The sequence below is a fragment of the Hemiscyllium ocellatum genome, chromosome 13 (assembly GCF_020745735.1).
Source record: "Hemiscyllium ocellatum isolate sHemOce1 chromosome 13, sHemOce1.pat.X.cur, whole genome shotgun sequence".
Classification (NCBI taxonomy): domain Eukaryota; kingdom Metazoa; phylum Chordata; class Chondrichthyes; order Orectolobiformes; family Hemiscylliidae; genus Hemiscyllium; species Hemiscyllium ocellatum.
In genome coordinates this window covers 9,925,205-9,942,064 of record NC_083413.1, presented here as the reverse complement: position 1 = coordinate 9,942,064, position 16,860 = coordinate 9,925,205, and positions in this window count along the sequence as shown.

Below are 16,860 nucleotides of genomic sequence, written 5' to 3'. Positions count from 1 at the left end.
TGGAGGCAGGGAGCCTCCAGGGTAGAGAGATAAATCTCTCCAGGGAGAGATTGTCTTCAGGGAGGCTGCTACACTAGCTGAGTTTCTCCAGCAATGTTGGTGTTTATTTGAGTTAAGATACAGATCAGCCATGATCTCATTGAATGTTGGAGTAGACATGAGGAGCTGGGGGCCTGAAGCTATGTTCCCAACTGATTTACCTCTCCATGCCTTCGTTCAAATCTAACATAAAATTAAGGGACTGTTGTGATTCACGGTACCTAAGGCAGTTATGTTTCAACTTGTTATGAAATGAAATTCCATTGCTGAAAAGTTTAGTTTCAAGTGGAAGGCTTTAAAGAAGGGAACTTGGAATCTGAAACAGGGTGAACTAATTTGCAAAGGTTAATAGTGGTGTAATCAAGAAAAAGCTACCTGTTGAACATAACCAATTATACATGAAAGAAGATAAAAAGAGATGAGGAGAAATATCCTCACCCAGAGAGTGGGGAGCCTATGGAAATCTTAGCCACAGAAAGTAGTTCAGGCCAAAACATTAGATGCTTTCTAGGATTTGTTAGATATAGTTCTTAGGATCTAAAGATATTGGGAAAAAGCAGGAACAAAGGATTGCGCTGGATTATCAGCTATGATTGTATTGAAGGACAGAACAGGCTTGAAGGGCCAATGGCCTACTCCGGTTCCCATTTTCTATGTTTGTGACATAGAATACTGTGAATGTTGGAAATCTAACTTCAAACAGAACAAGTGCTAGAAATACTCACCGGGTAAGGCCAAACGGTTCTGACAAAAGGCCTTTAAGTTGAAATATTGGGCTGAAAGCTATGGAAGTGAGACAAAGCAGATTACCCAACTATCCATGAGGAAGAGGGGAGAAAATCAGTGACCAGCTGACAAGCCCAGCCAATAAACAGAAATGCCTGTGAGTTGGGCAAAATTGTTGGGCATCCCTACAGTGCAGAGGCAGAACATTTGACCCATTTATCCTCTGAAGAGCATCCCAACCAGACTCAGCTCCCTGTCCTATCCCCACAATCCTGAATTTTCTGTGGCTAATCTGCCTAGCCTGCACATCCTTGGACACTATGAGCAATTTAGCATGACCAATCCACCCTAACCTGAATATCTTTGGACTGTGAGAGGAAGCCGGAGCACCTGGAGGACACTCATGCGGACACTGGGAGAACGTGCAAACTCCACACAAACAGTCGTCTGAGGGTGGAATCAAACCTGGGTCTGTGGTGCTGTGAGGCAGCAGTGCTAACCACTGAGCCACCCTGCCACCCAGAGTTCCAACTCTCACTGGCAGGAAGCCTTGCTATTTGGAGTACCAGAGCTCTTCTTTCATGAAGGACCCGAAAGGACATCCATTGATTCCAGAGTTGGGAAAGTTGGGGGTGAAGGATGGTAGGGGCTGGGGGAATCAATGGAATTTCAGGATTCTCAGGATGTGGGTGTCACTGGGATCTATTGGACCTCCCGCTCAATAATATGACTTGTAAAATTATTCTACAGACTGTTGAGTTAGTTCCAACATGCCCCATCCTCTTCTCTCTAGGAACTGGTCACCTACTGTGGGCGGCACGGTGGCACAGTGGTTAGCACTGCTGCCTCACAGTGCCTGAGACCCGGGTTCAATTCCCGACTCAGGCGACTGACTGTGTGGAGTATGCACGTTCTCCCCGTGTCTGCGTGGGTTTCCTCCGGGTGCTCCGGTTTCCTCCCACAGTCCAAAGATGTGTGGGTCAGGTGATTTGGCCATACTAAATTGCCTGTAGTGTTAGGTAAGGGGTAAATGTATGGGTGGGTTGCGGGTTGGTGTGGACTTGTTGGGCCGAAGGGCCTGTTTCCACACTGTAAGTAATCTAATCAATTTGAATGTAATCTAATCTACTGTCTGAAATGTAGTGATTCCACATGAAAAGAAATTTTGAAAAAATCAGTGACGTTGCCGTCATTAGAGAACTGGAGGGCAGACTATTTTTTAAAAGAATTCATAATTTTTTTAAGGATTTCATAATTACTCAGAAATAACTTCAAATCAAGCATTAAATAACCAGAACCTTGTCAACGTTAGCCTCAATATTACATTCAGAATAAAGAAAAGTGGCATGTTGGCTCAGTGGTTGGGTGGTGATGATGGCTCAGTTGTTAGCACAGTGCCAGGGACCTGGGCTCAATTCCACCCTCAGGTGACTGTGTGGAGCTTACGCGTTCTCCCCTTGTCTGCGTGGGTTTGTCCAGGTGCCCTGGTTTCCATCTTTGTTCAAAGATGTGCAGGATAGGTGGTTTGGATGTGCTAAAATGCCCATAGTGTCTAGGAATGTGCAGGCCAGGTGGATCGTCATGGGGAATGCAAGGTAACAGGCATGGGGTGGGTCTGGGTGTCAGTGTTAACTCAATGGGCTGAATCCCTGCTTCCACACTGTGAATTGAATTTATTGTCACATATTTCGATGACTATGGTGGTGTCATCAGTGAACTTGTAAATGGCATTAGTCTGGTATTTGGCGATGAAGTCATGGGTATAGAGTGTGTACAGTAGGGGGCTGAGTACACACCCCTGGGGACTCCAGTGATGAGTGTTAGTGACGATGAAACATTGTCCCCTGTCTTCACTGATTGTGGCCTGTGGGTCAGGAAACTGAGAATCCTGTTGCAGAGAGTCGGACTTAATCCGAGATTGTTATGTTTAGTAATCGGTCCCAAGGGGATAATAGAGTTGAAGGCTGAATTGTCATCAATGAGTTGGATTCTTACGAAGCTGTTCTTGATGTCAAGATGTTCGAAGGAGGAGTGAAGGGCAAGTGATGTGGCATCTGACGTGGATCTATTGGTCTGATAGGCAAATTGGAGTGGGTCAAGAATAGCGGGGAGGCTATGGAGATTCTATTCAATGAAATGTGGGGCAGTGTGAGTTTAGGGGAGGGGGTGAGTGGGTTTTGTGTTTAGATATTTGGGAAAAAAAAGCTACCTACTTGCTGGGGGCAAGGAACAGGGCTTGACCCCTTCCAAAAACCTGTCATGAGCATGTAATGAACTCTGTTTCTCCCTCCATCCCTGACATGCTGAGTATTTCCAGAATTTGTGAAAAAAGTGACATGATTCTTTAGTTGGTGATGCCAGTTGTTGATAATTTAGATTGTAGCCTGGCTCTACACACTTTGTTGAGCCAATGCGACTTGACAAACTCTTGTACACAACACCGTGGAATAACAAAATACTTCGCTATGTCATGATGTGATGTGAATTTCTATTTTGAAGCTTCTGTTAGTTTTAAAGCTCTCTGGTGACAAGAGCTGCCAAGTGGAAAGAAATATTGAGTAAAATCTTTTTATTACAAAAATATACTTCATTCATATAAAAGTCATCTGTAAGTACATACGAAAGGTCCCAAAACAGTCTTTGCAGAGAGAAAAGTCAACAACACTTTGGAATTTGACATTCCTCAATGATGTGATGTTACACTTGACTCAAATTAAAGTTGGAAAGTTGCTAGCTTAGAGCCAATCCTGAAGCTACTTTCTAGCAGTTTTAGTTACAGTTCAGGTGACTGTCATTGAATGTGGTTTGCAGTAGAGCCTTATCCAGTAAGATATTGTGGTCAAAAGCTGCTTGGTTCATTAGGATGGAATTTATTTAATTTTCTGAGGGAAACTTGATGCAAAAATGCTTTTTGACTGCCAAAGATTATCAAACAGAATTATAGTACACACACACATCTCTGGTCCAAAAATACAGGATTTTAGGTCTCATGGTTTGGTCAGTCATCTATCATAGAACTACTTGAATTTATATAGCACCTTTCCAGACTTTAGGGTATTGCTCTATAGCTAGGGGTACATTTTTGGAGAGTACTAACTGTTATAATCTTTCATCACTATTTACAGCTACCTAATGACTTTCTGACCCCTTTTGAGCCAAATACTTAACAAATTCTCCTTGAAGGAGCAGTTCAAAACAGCTTTACCTGTATTCGACTCTCCTGTTTTCCAATGACACTTAAACACTTGGCTGTAATCTGCTTCTCATGTTTACATCTCTCTCTTTACATTTATACTTTTACTGCCAATTCATAGAAACCTTACAGTGCAGACAGAGACCATTTGGCCTATTAGTTCCGCGTTGACCCTCCAAAAGGCATCCCACCCAGACTCATCGCCATACCCCTAATTTACCATGGCTAACCCATCTGGCCTGTACAATTCTGGACACTATGGGGTAATTTAGAATGGCCAATCCACATAGCTTGCACGTGGAGGGGGCATGGTGACTCAGAGTTTAGCGCTGCTGCCTCACAGTGCTAGGCACCTGAGTTTGATTCTGGCCTCGGACTACTGTCTGTGTGGAGTTTGCGCATTCTTCCTGTGTCTGCTTGGGTTTCCTCCCACAATCCAAAAATGTGCAGGTTAGGTGGATTGGCCATGCTAAATTGTCCATAGTGTTAGGTGCATTAGTGAGGGGGAATAGAGAAAAATAAGGGAATGGGTCTGGATGAATTACTCTTCTGGAGGGTCAGTGCGGACTTGTTGGGCCGAAGGGCCTGTTTCCACACTGTCATGATTTTAAGTTTATTCACCCAAAGCTGGAATTGAACCTGGTCCCTAGCACTGTGAGGCAGTAGAGCTAACCATTTTGCCACCCTATTATCTCCAGTGTTTTCACTTAATAATAACTAGTAATGATTACTCATTCAAAATATTCCAATTGATTTATGAGGCATTGAGGATGACCACTTCTCATGTGTTCTGCACTCCAAATAATTAATGATATCTCATGTGATACCATCAAAGATATGTTCCATTATAGGTGTTAGGTGAACTGGGTTCTCATTTTCAAGTTCATGTTTCATGCCTTTCCTGAATATCTGCAGATGTGACTTATCCATAAATTTAACATACTAAACAATTCTTTACATCATCCATCGATGCATGCGATAACATCCTGTGGCTATGATCTGAAACCAAATTGTCAGGATGTGGGTGTTACTGGGGTCTATTGGGCTATCCAATCAATAATCCTACAAAATATAAATTAATTCCAACAATCCCAGCACTGTCTAGGAATTGGTCATCTACCATTTACAATGTTGTGATTCCATGTGAAAGGAAATGTTTAAACATCAGTGAAATTGGCTTCATTAAAGAACTGGCGATTTTTAAAAGAATTCTTAATCTGTTAATTACTCAGAAATAACCTCAAGTCAAACATTACATACTGGCAGGGAAATTTGCTAGAACTGCTTGGGAGGATTTAAACTAGTAAGGTGGGGGAGGTGGGACCCAGGGAGATAGTTAAGGAAAGAGATCGATCTGAGACGGGTACAGCTGAGAACAGAAGTGAGTCAGGGCAGGCAGGGACAAGGTAGGACTAATAAATCAAACTGCATTTATTTCAATGCAAGAGACCTAACAGGGAAGGCAGATGAACTCAGGGCATGGTGAGGAACATGGGACTGGGATATCATAGCAATTACAGAAACATGGCTCAGGGATGGACTGGACTGGCTGTTTAATATTCTCGGATATTGCTGGGCCTCTTGCTGAGATATTTGTATTATTGATAGTCACAGGTGAGGTGTCGAAAGACTGGAGGTTGGCAAACGTGGTGCCACTGTTTAAGAAGGGCAGTGAAGACTATAGATCAGTAAACCTGACCTCAGTGGTGGGCAAGTTGTTGGACGGAATCCTGAGGGACAGGATATACATGTATTTGGAAAGGCAAGAACTGATTTGGGATAGTCAACATGGCTTTGTGCGTGAGAAATCATGCCTCACAAACTTGATTGAGTTTTTTGAAGAAGTAACAAAGAAGATTGATGAGGGCAGAGCAGTAGATGTGATCTATATGGACTTCAGTAAGGCATTCGACAAGGTTCCCCATGAGAGACTGATTAGCAAGGTTAGATCTCATGGAATACAGAGAGAACTAGCCATTTAGATACAGAATTGACTCAAAGGTAGAAGACAGAGGGTGGTGGTGGAGGGTTTTTCAGGTTGAAGGCCTATGACCAGCGGAGTGCCACAAGGATTGGTGCTGGGCCCTCTACTTTTTGTCATTTACATAAAAGATTTGGATGCGAGCATGAGAGGTACAGTTGGTAAGTTTGCAGATGACACCAAAATTGGAGGTGTAGTGGACAGCGAAGGGGGTTACTTCAGATTACAACAGGATCTGGACCAGATGGGCCAATGGGCTGAGAAGTGGCAGATGGGGTTTAATTCCGATAAATACGAGGTGCTGCATTTTGGGAAAGCAAATCTTAGCAGGACTTCTATACTTAGTGGTAAGGTCCTAGGGAGTGTTGCTGAACAAAGAGACCTTGGAGTGCAGGTTCATAGCTCCTTGAAAGTGGAGTCGCAGATAAATAGGATAGTGAAGAAGGCATTTGGTATGCTTTCCTTCAGAGTATTGAGTACCGGAATTGGGAGGTCATGTTGTGGCTGTACAGAACATTGGTTAGGCCACAGCTGCAATTCTTGCCTCCTTCCTATTGGAAAGATGTTGTGAAACTTGAAAGGGTTTGGAAAAGATTTACAAGGATGTTGCCAGGATTTGAGGATCTGAGCTACAGGGAGAGGCTGAACAGGCTGGGGCTGTTTTCCCTGGAGCGTCGGAGGTTGAGGGGTGACCTTATAGAGGATTTACAAAGTTATGAGGGGCATGGATAGGATAAATATACAAAGTCTTTTCCCTGGGATCGGGGAGTCCAGAACTAGAGGGCATAAGTTTAGAGTGAGAGGGGAAAGATATAAAAGAGACCTAAGGGGCAACGTTTTCTCACAGAGGGTGGTGCTTGTTTGGAATGAGCTGTCAGAGAAAGTGATGGAGGCTAGTAAAATTTTAACATTTAACAGGCATCTGGATGGGTATATGAATAGGAAGGATTTGGAAGGATATGGGCCGGGTGCTGGCAGGTGGGACTAGATTGGGTTGGGATATCTGGTCGTCATGGATGGGTTAGATCACAGGCTCTGTTTCTGTGCTGTACATCTCTATGACTCTATGTCCAAATCATCCATGCTAACCAGGTTTCCCAAAGTAAACTAGCCCCACTTGCCTGCATTTGGCCTATATCACTCTAAACCTTTCCTTTTCATGTCCAAATGTTTTTTAAATATTGTAACTCTTCCTCTGACAGTTCATTCCACATATAAACAACCCTCTGTGTGAAAAATATCCCCTTCAGTCTCTTTTAAATCTTTTTCCTCTCATCTTAAACCTACGCCCACTAGTTTTGAACTCCCCCACCCTAAGGAAAAGTCCTTTGCTATTCACCTTGTCTATGCCCCTCCTGATTTGAGAAACAAGGTCACTCCTCAACCTCCTATGCTTCAGTGAAAAATGTCCCACTCTACCCAACCTCTCTGTATAACTCAAAACTTCCTGTCCTTGTAATACCCCAGGAAAAAGTGAGGACCGCAGATGCTGGAGATTTCCAGCAACACATTTTCAGCTTGTATTATCTTGGTAAATATTTTCTGAACCCGCTCCAGTTTAATTATATTCTTCTTATTGCAAGACAACTAGAACTGTCCACAGTACTCCAACATCCTGTACATCCTCAATATGATGTCCCAACTCCTATACTCAATGATCTGAGCATGCTAAACGTCTTAACTACACTGTCTATCTGTGATGCTACTTTCAAAAGGTATATACCTGAACCCCTAGGTGTCTCTGTTCGACAACACTACCCATGGCCAAATTATTAATTGCATAAGTCCAGCCCTTGTCTGTTTTAGCAAAATGCAATATCTCACATTTATCCATGTTAAACTCCATCTGGCACTCCTCAGCCCACTGACCCAAATGATCTAGATCCCTTTGTAATCTTCGATAACCTTTTATATTGTTGACTATACCACCAACTTTGGAGTCATCTATAAACTTACTAGCCATGCCTCCAAAATTCTTATCAAACATATTTATATAAATGATAAATGGTAGAGGATTCAACAGCAATGCCTGAAGAGCATTGCTGTACATAAAGAAAATTTTCTTGAACACATTTAACAAATTCCTCACCATCCAAGCCCTTAACATAAGGCAGTCCCAGTCTATGTTTAGAATGTTAAAATCCCCGACTATTACAACCCAAATATTCGTTCCTCAATTTCCCTCTAGCTATTGGGGATTCTATAGTACAATCCCATCATGGTTATCATACCCTTCTTATTTTTCAGTTCCACCCACATAGCTTCACTGGACAATCCATCAGGAATAACCCCTCCAGTTACAGCAGTAATGTTTTACTTAACCAAAAGCACAACTCCCCCTCCTCTCTTGCCTCCTATTCTATTCTTCCTATTACATCTAAACCCTTAAACATTGTGCTGCTAGTCCAGTCCCTCTTTCAGCCATGTTTCTGTAATAACTATGATATCCCAGTCGCACATTTCCCCATACACGCCCTCAGTTGATCTGCCTTACCTGTAAGACTCCTCGCATTGAAATAAATACAGCTTAATTCTTCAGAGTTCCCTCATTCTCTGACTTACTCTTCACTGCCTTTTCTAATTAACTTGCTCTTTTAAAATTTAGAACTATCCTCATCTGTCTTTCTACTCTCCCTGCTTGTTAGGATCACCCCACGCTGTCTCCCTATTAGTTGAAAGGCTCCCAAATAATACTCGCAAATCTCCCCAACAAAGTATTGGTCCCTTTCCAGTTCAGGTGAAATCCATGCCTTTAGAAGAGGTCTTTTCTGTCCTAGAAGAAATCCCAATGATCCAAAACTCTGAATCCTTGCTCAGTACGCCATCTTTTCAGTCATTGATTTGCCTGCCCTGTCTTTTTATTCCTACTCTCACTAGCACGTGGCACTGGGACTAATCCAGAGATTACTCTCTTTGAGTTTTTGCTCTTTAATCTCCTAACTTCCTATATTCACTCTGCAAAGTCTCAATAATTTCTCTAATTTTTACTAATGTGTACAACTTCCGGCCACTCTATCTCCCTTTTGACAAGATGCTGGAACCTTTTTGAGATGTCCTTGACCCTGATACCAGAAAAGCAACATATCATCCTGAATCCACACTCCTGGCTGCAGAATCTCCTGTCTATGCCCCTGAAAGAAAAGTCCCCAATAACAATTTGAATCTTGACAAACCCTGCTTAACATTAGATTCATTTTTGGTCCCCAATCTCTGGCTGCCACTTATATTTTCCCTTGAGAGACTATTCCCCTCAACAGTACTCAAAACAGTACCTCTGCTTGAGAGAGAAATAACAGCGGGAGACTCCTGAATACCTTCCTACCTCTCCTGACAGTCACCCTTCAATCTGACTGAATCTGTGGTGTAACATTTCCCTAAATCCACTAATCATCACACTCTGTGTGCTCCTCAGTGACTCTAACTGCCTCTCCAGCTGATCCAATTGGTTTCATATGAGATGGATCCAAACACATCTCCTGCAGACGTAGTTTTCAGGAACAATCAACTGTTCCCTATACTCCCACATCCAACAGGAGGAGCCTACCACTCCAATGACTGCTATTATTGCCCTTTAGCATTTGCTTACTTAGATTTGCCTAAAAATATCCACACTTCCCTCGAATCCAGTGTGCATAGACTGATTACTGCTGATACACAATGATGGGAGGACTTCAAAACTATATTCAATATTAAAAGGCTGAAAAGAAGAAGTTTTAAAAAGAACTGCTTTTTCAAAAAAATCACAAACTACTCTTTTCTTATCCACAGTTTTTAACTTTAAGCACGCAAAGAGAAAAAAGAATCTTAACAATCTAGCACTTAGCTGAAACTCCGAGAAAACGAAAACAACCTCCTCCTCAAATCATCTATTAGTCAACTCTTAAATCATAGAATAGAATCCATACAGTGTGGAAGTAGGCCATTCGGTCCATCAAGTCCACAGTCACCACCCGATCACTGTAACCCTGCTGTTTCCCTGGCTAACTTACACATCCCAGGACACTATGGACAATTTAACATGGAACAGTACAGCCCAGTACAGGCCCTTCAGCCCTTGATGTTGTGCCGACTTTATATACTAAACTAACCAACATATCCTACATTTTATTATCATCCATGTGATTATCCAAGAGTTGCATAAATGTCCCTAATATATCTGACTCTACTACCACTATTGGCAGAACAGTCCACACACACACCACTCTCTGTGTAAAGAACTTATCTCTGGCATCTCCCCTACACCTTCCTCATGGGCATAATTATGCACCCTCATGATAGATATTTTTGCTCTGGGCAAAAAGTATCTGGCTATTCACTCTATCTATGCCTCTCATAATTTTGTACATCTCTATCAAGTCACTTTTCACTCTTCTTCGCTCCAGTAAGAAACACCCTAGCTCCCTCAATCTTTCTTCATTAGACATGCCCTCCAATCCAGGCAGCATCCTGTTAAATCTCCTCTGTACCCTCTCTAAAGCTTTCACATCTTTCTTATAATGAGGTGACAAGAACTGAACACAATATTCCCAGAGTTGTCTAACCAGGGCTGTGTAGAGCTGCAGCATAATCTCGTGGCTTTTAAGTTCAATCCCCATCCCAATGATTTGGAGATGCCGGTGTTGGACTGGGGTGAACAAAGGTAAAAATCACACAACACCAGGTTATAGTCCAACAGGTTTAATTGGAAGCACACTAGCTTTTGGAGCGTCGCTCTTTCATCGGGTGATACTGGAGGGCTCAATCCTAACAGAATTTATAGCAAACATTTACAGTGTGATGTAACTGAAATTATACATTGAAAAATTGATTGTTAAGTCTTTCATCTGTTTGAATACCATATAGTTTCACTTCTTCCATGTGTAAATCACAAACCTTTTTTAAAAAAGTTGCAATCTCAGGTTAGCTGTTAACAATGGGTGATAGCTACACAATATGTTGAAGATGTTCCCTGTGTTCTCTGCCTTTCCATAGGACCACCCTATTGTCCACTTACACATTTGATTTTTTTATTGTATGTATTATTGAGTCAACCAATGTAACCTTCCAATTATTCTTAATTTCTAACTTGCATGACTTAGCACGTAGTTTTCATACAACTATTTTGTAAAAATACTCAAATCAACACCTGCTGCAAACTGTTCCACTTGATAATTGCAGAGACGTTCAATGTTCTATTGCCAACATTTGGCTTGCCGGATTATAAGAATGATATCTAAGCTTCAGAGTTAAGTTATGAGGAGAGATAATACAATTTTTTTTCTCCAGAATTTAGAAAGTTAAGGGATTTCATAGAATCCCTACAGTGTGGAAACACACCCTTTGGCCCAACAAGCCCATACTGCCCCTCCAAAGACTATCCCAACCAAAGCTATTCCCTATTACTCTATCTTTACCCCTGAACAATGCACCAAACTACAAATCCCCAGACAGTATGGGCAATTTAGCGTGGCCAATTCACCTGACTTGCACACCTTTGGACTATGCAAGGAAACCAGAGCACCTGGAGGAAAGCTACACAGACACGGGGAGAACATGCATACTTTATGCAGTCACCCAAGGCTGGAATCGAACCCAGGTCCCTGGTTCTGCAAGGCAGCAGTGCTAACCACAGGGCTATGTTGCCATTCCAACCAATGCGACCTTCCAACTATTCTTAACTTCCAATCTGCAATTTGATGGAAGTTGTCAAGATATTAACGGGAAAAGACAGGGTAGATAAAGAGAAAGTATTTCCACTGCATGGAGATTCTCAGGCTGGAGGGCATAGTCTAAGAATTAGGCCAGACTGTCCAGGAGAGATGTTAGGAACCACACCAAGTGCGGTAGAGGTTTGGAACTCTCCTACACAAATGGCAGTTGATGCCAGATCAGTTGTTAATTTTAAAACTGAAACAGATAATTGTTTGTTAAGCAAAGGCATTTAATGGAAGCAGGTGCATGGAGTAAGGACACAGATCATAGAATGAAGGAATAGGGACAGAATGGTTTGTTTATGTTCAAATATTCCTATCAAGAACCCAACATAAAACCATTATATATTTCAAGATTTGGAGATGCTGGCGTTGGACTAGGTTGTACACAGTTAAAAATCACACAACACAAGGTTACTGGTTGTACACATGTTGGACTATAACCTGATGCTGTGTGATTTTTAACTTTGTATATATTTCAAGTCAGTCATCACTCATAAACTGAAAGCTGAAACTAAAAGAATGTTCAATAGAGTGACTGAGTTGTTGACTTTGTTAAAATGAAAATAGGTAGTTATTTTCGCTCAGATCAACTGAAACCTGAAAATGTGGAGAAAAGTATATAAAAAAGTTCAAATACCAAAAAGGTTTTGAAGTGCTTACAAAGGGAATCCCCAAGCAGATGAGGGCTCAGCCACATCCTGAAATTGTTTTTAAATTGAAAGAGTTGCGGTATGTTATCTTATCCAGTTGGATAATGCAAAGTATTGTACAATATGCTAATCATATGAATAATTCATATTTTTAGATGTTCAGTAACAGCATTAGGCATGAACTTGAAAATTATAACCTAGTTAACCTCAAACCCATAGCAGAGTAAATACTTTTGAGCTTTATACAGGGTGCAGAAGTCAGGTTAAATGCTTTTCCAACACTACTCTAATCTAAAAGGATGCAGAAGTTGCAAGGAGCAGTCTTTACAGATTTAGATTAATAGATTATACTGGAGTATTCACCAGTAAATATTACAACGAAGGTCAAATTGTTTCTTTTTATTAATTGGTAATTTGAGTTATAATGAGCACAATGTTGCTTCCATTTAAGGTTTTTTTCAAGTCTTGATTTAAGAATTCTCCAAGAGATTGATTAATCAATACAGTCAGATGTAATGTTGACCCCGTTATGACTGAACTCTAGGCAAGGTTCCCCAATTCATTGCAGTTCTAGATGGAATACCCCAAATTGTGAAGCTACTGGGTGGGAACTGACTCACCTTCTTTATTCACCCCAGTCTCTATGTTGGTTGCAAGAAGATTAATCAATAAATGATTCTTTTCCTTACAGATACCTCTCTTCCAAACCCAAATGAACTTGTCTTTTGAAAAAGGGGCAAATTTAATGAGGCTTTCCTGAATGGATAAAGAGAATGAGTTTATAGATTACTAAACATAGGAGGAATTAGTAATGCAATACACATACACAGGAGCTGAAAATGCGTTGCTGGAAAAGCGCAGCAGGTCAGGCATCATCCAAGGAGCAGGAGAATCGACGTTTCGGACATGAGCCCTTCTTCAGGATCCCTTCTTCAGGCTCATGCCCGAAATGTCGATTCTCCTGCTCCTTGGATGCTGCCTGACCTGCTGCGCTTTTCCAGCAATACATTTTCAGCTCTGATCTCCAGCATCTGCAGTCCTCACTTTCTCCACACATACATAGGACCAAAGTAAAAGATGAGATCAAAACAAAATTTAAGATAAAATAGATACCAGGATCCATTTCTGTATTGTAAGTGAAGAACAGATAGTTGAATGATGTGGCTACTGCATTAGCCAAGATGTTAACATTAATAGTTGAACAGTTAGTTTCATAGCCTATAGTTTTGCAAATTGATTGAGATTCTGTAATTCTGATTACTTATGACTGTGAATGAAATCCCACATACGGGGTGAGAGAGAAAGTCCTATTGTTATCTTTCCTTCCTTTCTCTGGCTTGCAGCACTTGTGGTGAGTAAGGGTCTTCTTTTACCTGCAGCACAAGGGCAATTGGGGGATAGTTCTTCAGCTTTGTCCTCCACATAATGCAAATTCTTGAACACAGGTAAGTAAAACAGAAGAGCTTTTAGTCCCACTAGTACTCTCCAGTAGAGTTGAACTGGTATTTTAAATCACTGTTCTTGTGTACTATTCAAAGGAAAAATACAAAATGTGCCTGCAATTGGGGAGTTTTCAGAGCTGGTTACTCTTGAGTAGGTGGTCTTTTTTTTAGTCACAGGAGATTACAGTCCAGTCCAGTTTCACTTGCTCCTTCCCCCTGTGAAGGGCCATTGTTTGGAGTTCCTTTTGGCTCCATCGGTGTGAGAATCTATAGGACTCTCTCTCCAAACAGCCACTTAATTTACATCTGCTGCCATTTGTGGCTCTAGCAGTCTCCTATTAAAAAAAAACATTTGGAATTACAAATGAAAAATGGCTACAAGACTTTGAGGTTTATGAAACCACAGAATGTATCCAAATGAGTTAAATAACAAGAGTGAATTTTTTTACTTGAAATAGAGATGATTGTTCACGTTTGCTGGTGATGAGTTTTTGGAAAAAATAGCAAGATTGTTTTGGTACAGTATTGTCCTACTCTAGACAAGTACTTGAATATGGTGGATATATTATCATGATTGAGCTAACCACAATGGCTCCAGTTTATTTTTGACATCACATCAGTTTCTGAAGGGACTTAACATATGCACTAAGTTTTTTAGTTATTGACATTTAAATAAAAGTTTGCTAGAGTGATTGTCTTAAGAACAAAGCTTAAACAGGTTGGGACTTTACTCATTGAAGTTTAGAAGAATAGGAGGTTTTGAGGTTTTTTGTCTCTACCTCTGCAGGAAGAGGCCCATGTACAAGTCCCCCTGCTCCAGAGGTGTGTAATAACAGGTCGCTTAGGAAAATAGGTTAAATAATAAAAATAATTCTTAAGGGGTTTGATAGGGTAAATGTTGAGAGGCTGTTTTCTCTCATGGAAGAGTTGAGGACAGGGGCCATAGTCTCAGAATGCAGGGGCTTCATTCAAGACTGAGATGAGGCAGAAATTGTTCTTGCAGATGGTTGAGAGTCTTTGGAACTCCTTGCTACAGAGAGCTGTGGGGGCAGAGGCTTTGGGTATTTAGGCCTGAGATAGATTCTTGACCATTTCAGGAATCAAGGGTTGTGGGAAAAGGGCTTGGAAAAGGACTTGAGAGGAATATTGGATCAGCCATGATCCTATTAAAATGGGGAGTAGGCTCAAGGGGCTGAACGGCCTTCTGCTGTATTTACTTCTCATGGTCTTATAGTCTTATTAAATGCTGAACAGACTTGATGGGGCGAATGGTCTTCTGCTCCTATCCTGCAGTCTTAGTTACAATCCTCTTATCTTACCCTACTCAACAACTATTTGTACCTTACATGGCATCCTCTAATGTAATTAAATATCTTTAATGAAATAATAAAGGAGAATTTTAAAATAAAGTATGATGTAGGGCAAAGGGTAATCAAGCAGGTGGAGCAAAACAAAAGTGACCATAATTCCAAGGAATCATTGATCCTTTATGAGAAAGAGATGATTGGTGATGAGTTTAACCTGAGAACTACCTGAGATGTGGTTGAAAAACTTGGGGGTGGCACAGTGGTTAGCACTGCTGCTTCACAGCACCAGGGACCTGGGTTCAATTCCAACCTCGAGCAACTGTCTGTGGGAGTTTGCACATTTTCCCCGTGTCTGCATGGGTTTCCTCCAGGTGTTCCAGTTACCTCCTACAATCCAAAGATGTGCAGGTTAGGTGAACTGGCGATGCTAAATAGCCCATTGTGTTCAGGGATGTGTAGGTTAGGTGCATTAGTCAGGGGTAAATGTCGGGTAATTGGTCTGGGTGAGTTATACTTCAGAAGGTCGGTGTGGACTTGTTAGGCCAAATGGCCTGTTTCCACACTGTAGGGATTCTATGGCATAGTGATGTAAGCTAGTGTGGGAATTGAACCCAGACTTTACACATCATTCTGCATTGCAAGCCAGGCAGCCAGTTAGTCAATCAAATGAGCTAAACGATCCCTCCTTCCACCATCTTAAAGGAGAAAGGCAAGTTTGAAATAATATTTCAGGTTCAAGTGGTTATCCTTGAAAGTTCCCACATTCCAAAATCTTCTCCAATTTTACAATACGTTTGAACCTACTTTAATACTATCTCTGCCTTGTAGTTCATGATGTCATCTGAACTTCTCGATTACACTTCCTTGCCATCACGTCCTTTTATCCATTGTTGTCAATGTAAAACCCTCCTGTGACTCATGCTGGAGTTTCATTCTGCAGCTATGGCACTAGCCTCTCATAGCTTTCCAGCTTTGCTTTTAACTGTCGTCACTATTGTTTTTCACTTTATTGAAATTATAGTGTATATTATAAAAAATTACAGCTGGTGGCAAGTGAGCAATTTACTCTCGGTTTAGATGTCATCCAAGCACGCCCAGAGCAAATTACAGACTTATTAAACTCTCAACCATCCATAAATCCATTTATCTTCCGCTTTACAAAAGAGCAATTTAAATTGTTTTTCTTTCACTATAAATCCATTTTACTATACACCTAATACTTTCAATCACTGACATACCAATACATTACTGCATGTATTACAAATGCATAACTTGAGCTTCATCATCCCTTATTGTTAAAATTATATAATTTCTCCTTGTGCAGACCTTTCTTTGGTTAATGTGTTGGAGTTAGTCCCAGGGATCTACCAGTGCCACTCCTGAGGTGAGAGCTCAGGCATGTGCAACACTTAGCCCTTTGATGGGAGGGTGGGGGTGGAGAGGTCAATGATCAGGGTGCATAGATTTAAATTAAAGGGCAGGAGGTACAGAGGGGATGTGAGGAAAACATTTTTCACCCAGAGGGTGATGGGCATCTGGAACTCGCTGCCTGTAAGTTAGAGGCAAAAACTCTCTTAATGTTTAAGAAGTACTTCGATGTATATTTGCAATGCAAAGGCTTACAAAGTTATGGCCAAATGCTGGAAAATGAGATTAGAATAGTTCAGTGGTTGGTTTTGACTGGAGCAGGTGTGAGGGGTGGAGGGACTATTTTTTGTGCTGTAGACACATAAATTCCCTCCTTTGTCTTTGAGTGGGCCTACCCTTTCCCTTGTACCCTCTTGCTCCTAATATACATGTAAACTCCGTTGGGATTCTCCTTAATCCTA